Genomic DNA, 7,023 nt, shown 5'->3' with positions numbered 1-7,023 from the left:
GGACCGTCTGAAACAATGCATTCCAACATCCTGTAACATAAATAAGAAAGGTGGAGCCAGCCGGCACCGAACTGTTTATTTGCCAGCAATCCTGCTGAGCCCCGTCCGTACACCTTTTCGGCGCTGCCTCAGCCTGGCGGTATTGAACCTGTTGCTGCATTAGCCGAGTTGTATTTTGCTAGATCGGGGAAGGAGGGCTGTCTGCTGTCTGGTAGGAGGGCTTTGTCTGTGTGCGCCTTTCTCTGGCTCTCCCTCTCTCTCCCTGTCTCTCGCACTCTCGCTGGCTCTCGCTCGCTCTCTCTCGCTCGCTCGCTCTCCCTTTCCCGTCTCTGTGGTTTGTAAGGTAGGTTGCAGTGTGTGTGTATACACAACATCAAGAGCAGGAAAATGGACTCATTAGGGAGGCAGGCAGTCATTACCACTCACACTGTACTTCCAGGGAGACAGCGACTATGAGGAGACAAACTGAGGACTGGGGAACAAGGTAGGCCAGTCAACTTTTATAAAAAATAAAAGAATAAAGCCTCTACTCTCCTTAAACCACCAGCACTTCTTTATATTCTCCCCGCCCCCCACCCCCCCTCGATTTTTAATTTAGAGATGTAAGTTTGCCAGACCTATTTGCTAGCTTAAATTTTGGAACATCTATAGAAGGCCTTACCCTCTACAAATGTTTTTTTCCCCCTTCGACTTATTTAAGGGTGTGCCCCCTTATGATTCACTTTAATTACTTTTTTTTTAATCACGAAGGAAGCAAATACGTTTGTTTTCCAACAGTAGTTCCAAGTAAATCAATATCTTTCACTCTTTTAAAACAGCCCTCTCCGTATGTTTGTGGGTCTCTCAGCTTATTCTTTTCTGTTTATGCAGTTCCATCTGTCTGTCCATATATCATGTTCTCCGTATTTGCTGCTAAATGGGGTTTTATTAGTATTTGCCAATGACTTTTAACTGTAATGTCAGTGACCAGGGTTAACGGTGACTCTCGTTCTTTGTTTTATATATATATATGCACACTGTAAGTTTAAAGTCCATGCTTGGCATACAGTAAAAAAAAAAAAGGCAAAAAAAGAGAAAGCAGGTTCCACTCCTCCTGGCAGGATTTTTATTTGGAGATTTTGCTGTTTGTCTGTTTCGATGTGGGGGCAGAGGGGGTTAATTTTTGGTTATTGTACATGTACTTTTTCCTCCTGGATATTTTTAACGTCTATTTTTCATTATTAGTATTTTTCCATTTTCCTTTACTAGGAAGAAAGGAGACTTACAATCCAACTTTTATGTTGCTGATCTAATGTAACGTTATGGAGGCATCATTATAGGTTAATAAGAATTCAAACTTTCTAAGACGGAGTTTGTATCCTTGGATGCCCCCCACCCTCCCACTTTTATGCATGGTTATGCTTGTGTTTCCGTGTGTGCTGCCGGGGAAAGGAGGGGGGAAGGGAATAGATATTTTTTACAGTGGTGGCAAATTATGAAATCTATCGAGCTGTTTTGTCCAGAAATAATAACTATTTATTTACCATTTTTTTGTTCCACAAAAATGCTGCTTATTTGTAATTTCAAACATTGAAGCTTTTCTCTGAATTAATCTTTTTTTCTTCTTTTTTTTTACTGGGGAGGGATTTGTGATGCATTTCATAGCCCATTTAGCATTGTCGAGTTTTGGAGCCCAGATTTATCATGGGTTCTAAAGACTGCTTAAATTGATCCATTTGAAATGGTCTTTTTATCTGAGCTCCTGTCATTTCTGTTGGAGAGTAAAACTGCTACTCTGCTGGTAGGAGGGAAAAAAAAAAAAGAAAAGAAAGATAGTGGAAGTGAGTTACATAAAATGTTCTGGAGAATCGTGAGTAATTATATAAAATGGACGCTGATCAGTGGAGATCTCTCAACAATAACAATCACCTTTTTTAATAGGAAATTATTTATTTAATAGCAAGAGGCGGGCTTCTTAAAAACATGCATTAGGCCTTCCTCTTAGTACAAAGAAGTCCATAATGCAATATTCCTAACCCACCTGGGACTGCCTAGGAGATTCTCCAAAACCTTCAGATCATTTGAAATGTTTCTTAAAAATCCATTATTTTACAGCCAGAAAGAACTTTTGCTGTAACAGGGGTTTTTTTGTTGTTCTTTGGGGCTTTTTTTTAGCTGTCCTTTAACTTACAGTTTGAACAGAAATCCCTCCTCGCTGAACAAACTAACTTAATTGAAATCCAAAGCAGCAGATCTGTTCACTGGCACTACAACTATAGAAGCTACTTGCTCCATTTTATTAGCAGCTTTATTTCCAGAACCTGAGTGAAACTTTTCAAGGTTTTGTATATCAGTGTACCAAGGAGTGGAGGCTCATCTCTTGGCTGGGGAATGACATTCATTGCTTCCTATTTTTTTTTTTCCTCCTCCTTTTTATTCAAGCTTCAGAATTAATATTTTGTTGATAGACTTTAAATGTGTTTATTGCTTCAAATGACCTGTTAACTGTAACAACGTAGTCCCTCACCTCCTAAAGTTTGAATCTCAAGCTTTGAAACGCAAATTTGGGCATAGAGGGGATGCTGAAATTGTGCCAAAAATGTAGGGGTCTTAAAAGTGGAGTCGCTGATGCTTTTGGCTGGTGGTCAGCCTGGAGTGATACAGCTGGAGCCGCAGTAGTCGCCCCCCTCATGGGATGGGCTGGTTTTCAGGCACCTGTCATTTTCTCCTGAACCAGTGAAGGTGAACATCCCTCAACAGCCCAGGTTTTTTGTAGGAAAGCTCTTGGACCTGCCCTCAGGATTCTTATGCGTACATTTAGCAGGAGCCCAGCCTCATGTTAACGTTTTTTAAAACCTTTAGAAATGACTACAAGATACCTCTCGATCTTTTGAAAACCCCGGGAAGAATTATTTGAGCAGAGAAAGAGAGTTGAAGAAACATTTTTCATTACTCAGTAAGATCTTTTTTTAATCTTAAAAAGTTTTTCAGTAGGAGGATTTAATTTTCTTTGAACTTGAAGTATATTCTAGCAAAAAAAAAAAATCTTAGCCCTTTCAGTAGCACAAAGTCCGTTTGCAACTGGATTCAGCAGCAAAGGGTAAAGTGTGCCTAAGTAAACTTAAATCCGGCATGTGATGCTGAAGCGGGAACTCAGGGAGCGTCAAACCTGTTGGCCAGGGGTGTAGGACTGAGTTTGTCAGAGCGGTATGTGCGAGGTGCTCTGGGCTCCCATGCTCGCAGCCCGGGCAGCTGTGCGGAGCAGAGCCCAAGGTGTTGATTGGGTCACAGTGTGCTTTATTTTAGCGTTGGAGCAGACAGTTATCTAACACACCCACATGAGGAAGTGCTGTGGAGCAGTTATTTCATGCTTTGCCATGCCCTGTAGCTAGAGTAATTTTGGGCTGAATGGCTTGTGTATGTGCCTTGCTCACTCCTGTGAGACGAAAAGCAACGCTGTTGAGGTTTTTTTGTATGTTTCTGTGTTGTTGTTTTGTTGTTGTTTTTTTTTAGCAGGACCAGAAATGGGATACAAACCAGCCAAATCCAAATACCAGACAAATACCAAATCAAATTAATTTTAATAGCGGAGGATTTTGCTTTTTCTCTTAAAGGAGGAAAAAATATCAATCTTGTTTATTTTGATAAAGACAGTTGTAGCAATTTCCTGAGTTGGATATATCATTATTATAAATATTACTCACAGTTTTCTTATTTTCACATGTTCTTCATAGGCCCAGCTTATTCATAAGGGAAAACAGCTGCAGAAAATTAAAAAAAAAAGTAATATTATTTATATAAAACTTTGATGTAAATAGGGAACAGTGTCCCCTGCTAGAGAATTCTGTGGGACGGCTTGCAAATCCCATACAAAGAGATTACAATCTCAGGTAAATTGTTATTTAAATAAATGTAAGAAAACTCTATTCCTTTTTGCAGACCATAAGAGGTTTTAGGCAGAATGATTTGAGTAGGAGTTTCTGTTTAGAAATTCATGGCATGCTGTGGCCTTATAGATTTAAGTTGGTCTCACTCTTGTCTCTTTTTATAGGGCTTTTTTATACTGTGTTCGGTATAGTGAAGAGCTTCTACTAAAAGAGATTTATAAATGTTAATGGAAAATTAAATACTGAAATATAACTTCATGTTACTTAGGGTTTTTTTTTAAGCAAAACTTTAAAAAAATCCAAATCCTTTATAAATGTTTTAAAATTTTTTTTTTAATGAAACAGTACACTGGTATAGTTATTTTTAAAGAATAACTTCTTCCCTTTGAGGCTCTGCAGTTCAAACTGTGCTGCAAAGCGAAAACGAACGGCAAATCAAAGTGAAGTGGACTTCACTGATCTTGTTGTTTGGCTCAAGAAAATTCGGAAAGTAAACACAGTATCAACTCTGAAAAATAACTTGGATTTTTAATAATCTATCTATGCCGGTGACCTGGGTTTCTTTTGGTAAAGAGTAATTTTTGACTGCACCAAATTTTGAGATACTTTCGTAACATCTGTACAGATTTAACTTGAGGAGTTTTTCACAGAGGTATCAAACTTTCAGCGAGGAGTGAATAAAGGCAAAGGCTTTTGTCCGGGATGGTTTTTGCTTTGATGGTGTTGCCTATAATCCTGGTTGTTATTTATCTTAAAAGTTAATATTTAGTTCTATCGGCACTGATCCAGTCCTCCTCTAATAGGCAGTAATCATTCTGAAGTGCCAGCTTCCTATGTCTTTCATGTTTTCGTACATTTTTTTACTTAATCCTTCAGTGCGATCGTGTACCATGACGGCTTTTTGACCGCCCAGCACTGGTGGGAGTTCTGCTTGCAGGCAGGTCTTGTAAAATGGTCACTGGAGGTATGGGAATGTGCACCATCTCCTTCTTCCGTAGCCCGTGGGGCAACCGGGTCATCCAATGCTGTGGGACAGGTCGTTACACATCACAGAGGTTTGGAAGAAGAAAAAAGTTCAGCTTTTATCACGTACAGTGGTATCTTGGAGTAGTTAAAATACAGGAGTGGGAAATTGGGCTAATACAGTAAAGCTGTCTTTGAAGAAAAAAGTGCCGTTCCTCTGACAGCTGGGGTTGGCTTTGGTGAAATGAGTGTGGAGGGTCCCAGCCTGTTGCCGATGGGGCAGATGTTCACCTCGCAGAAGAGCGAGCTGCTGACCGAGCTGGCACTAGGTGGCACTATGGGAAGAAAGGCCATGGACTTTGTGAGCACAAAGGCTGAAATCCTTTCATGCCAAGAAGTGGGCTCTTCCCATCAGTGACAACTTGCCCCGCCAGCCCTGCGGAAAGCAGATTTGTAGCCTGTTCTGTACTTGCTGTTATCAGGTGCTGTTGCTCAACATCTTTTATGAAAGATAGGTATTTGAACAGGAGCCAATCCCACTTAAAACATTGACAGAATCTTTCAGACTCTATTCTTCAGTGCCTCGTGTCATGTGCCTTTCCTTGTGCTTTTCTGAAGGTGTACACAGACCCCTCGGTAACATTTTATGTCCAGTGTGCACAGGTGTAAATGACAGTATAAAGGGTGAACCAAAACCCATAGGTCTTCCTGAATGTTTAACCTAGTATCAGATTGGTGGTTATACAAGTCTTTATTAAAAACAGTTGGTAACTACAGTGAAGAGGAAAAGCAGTTTGAATGGGCAATGCTTCTTACCCTCTGCACAGCACCTGTGGAAACACTGTGGAAGTTACACCTGTGGATGACTTCTTAGTGTTATGCTTCCATAGTAAATTAATCTTGGGACTGTGGTAGAGCTAAAAATGCAGGCCACTATAGTGTGCCATTTGATTCAGAGGTAAATACAGCATGGAAATTACTCTGCTGATGGGTCTTTTGTTTGTTTGTTTGTTTTTTCCCAGCTAAAAGACAAGCTTTCTAATATCTTGCTTCTAAAGCCATCAGTGGCTGGAAGCGTGATCAGTCCCTTGAGGATACAAAAGTAGGACTGGGAAAGTTGCCTTATGGACTTCAGAGTTGTCCTTTCAGCGACTGAAAGTTAATTATTGATTTCTCTTTCCTCCATAGAGATCCATACGGCTTTCTCTCTGGCTAGAAAGTTAGTAGTCACAATGCAGGAATTTTAGAGCAATGGCTGTGTGGCAGCAGAAGAGTTCACGGGCAGGATGTCAAGAATGGGTAAGATGGAGGTTGATGGAGAGGTTGAAGAAAGACCACTAGGTAAAAGTTTATGTCCACTATCATTTTGTGTGGGGTGGATGTGGAGCCTGTCATTCTCCATGGCTTTGGCTCCTAAACTTCTAGCAATTTGATAGCTAAGTGAGTCACAGGCATTAGTGACAGAGAGAAATGCTGAGAATCAAAACAAAACAACAGCAAAAAGGCAACCAAAAAGCTCATTGTTTAGGCACAAACATAAGAAAACCACGTTTAATTGCTAATGTGCTCCCTCTGCTGGTTCTCTACAACTAACAAATGCTATTCCCAGGAGACCAGGCCACACCCTCTGGGACAGTGCCATACAAAAATTGTGGCTAAATGAATGGCTTTGAGCTCTCTTGCAACGAGTGGTATTAACAGGAAAAGATGTCTTCTGACCAAGTATTTTAAAGCCTTATGGACCAGGCATGGCTGCTGAGAAAGGTCATGAAATGTCCAGTCCTGTAATTCAGCCTTCTTTGTTTTGTTTCCGGACTTACTTGTATTTGATAAGCATTTCTTTTTCTATCATTTCACAAAGTTTGTATTTTCCATTTTGTTGCTTCTGCTTCTAGGATTTTTCCCATCTGAAGTAGTTTAAAACATGTTCTCATTGGTGCTTTTAGTTTCAATTTTAGCGTGTGTAGTATCTGAAGGAGCCCTGGTCTAGCTTAGGCTTTGGCAGCTTCCAATTCTTTCTGTCACTGTCAGTTAAATCTGCTTGTCAGCTTTATACTGTTGTGCCCACTTCATCCTGTCCTGTGGCTTGAATACTGGCTGTTTTTTCATGATACTCTTGAACATCCTTCCTCGTTGTGATGAATCTGTATTTCTTTTCCAAACATAGACTGAATTGTTTAATATGTTCCCTACA

General features: G+C 40.3%; 1 long non-coding RNA gene across 1 annotated transcript in view; it reads left to right on the top strand.

Annotated features, from left to right (window-relative positions):
- The first annotated feature begins 317 nt into the window (after positions 1 to 317).
- The window catches only part of LOC104490137, a 97,718-nt gene continuing 91,012 nt past the window's right edge, over positions 318 to 7,023 (top strand). Inside the window, exon 1 of the long non-coding RNA XR_727770.1 lies at positions 318 to 484. This is a non-coding gene — a long non-coding RNA (uncharacterized LOC104490137). The remainder of the gene's footprint in view (positions 485 to 7,023) is intronic.

Source organism: Buceros rhinoceros, unplaced genomic scaffold (genome assembly GCF_000710305.1).
Source record: "Buceros rhinoceros silvestris isolate BGI_N320 unplaced genomic scaffold, ASM71030v1 scaffold7433, whole genome shotgun sequence".
NCBI lineage: Eukaryota > Metazoa > Chordata > Aves > Bucerotiformes > Bucerotidae > Buceros > Buceros rhinoceros.
This window is presented reverse-complemented; position numbering and strand designations above follow the sequence as displayed.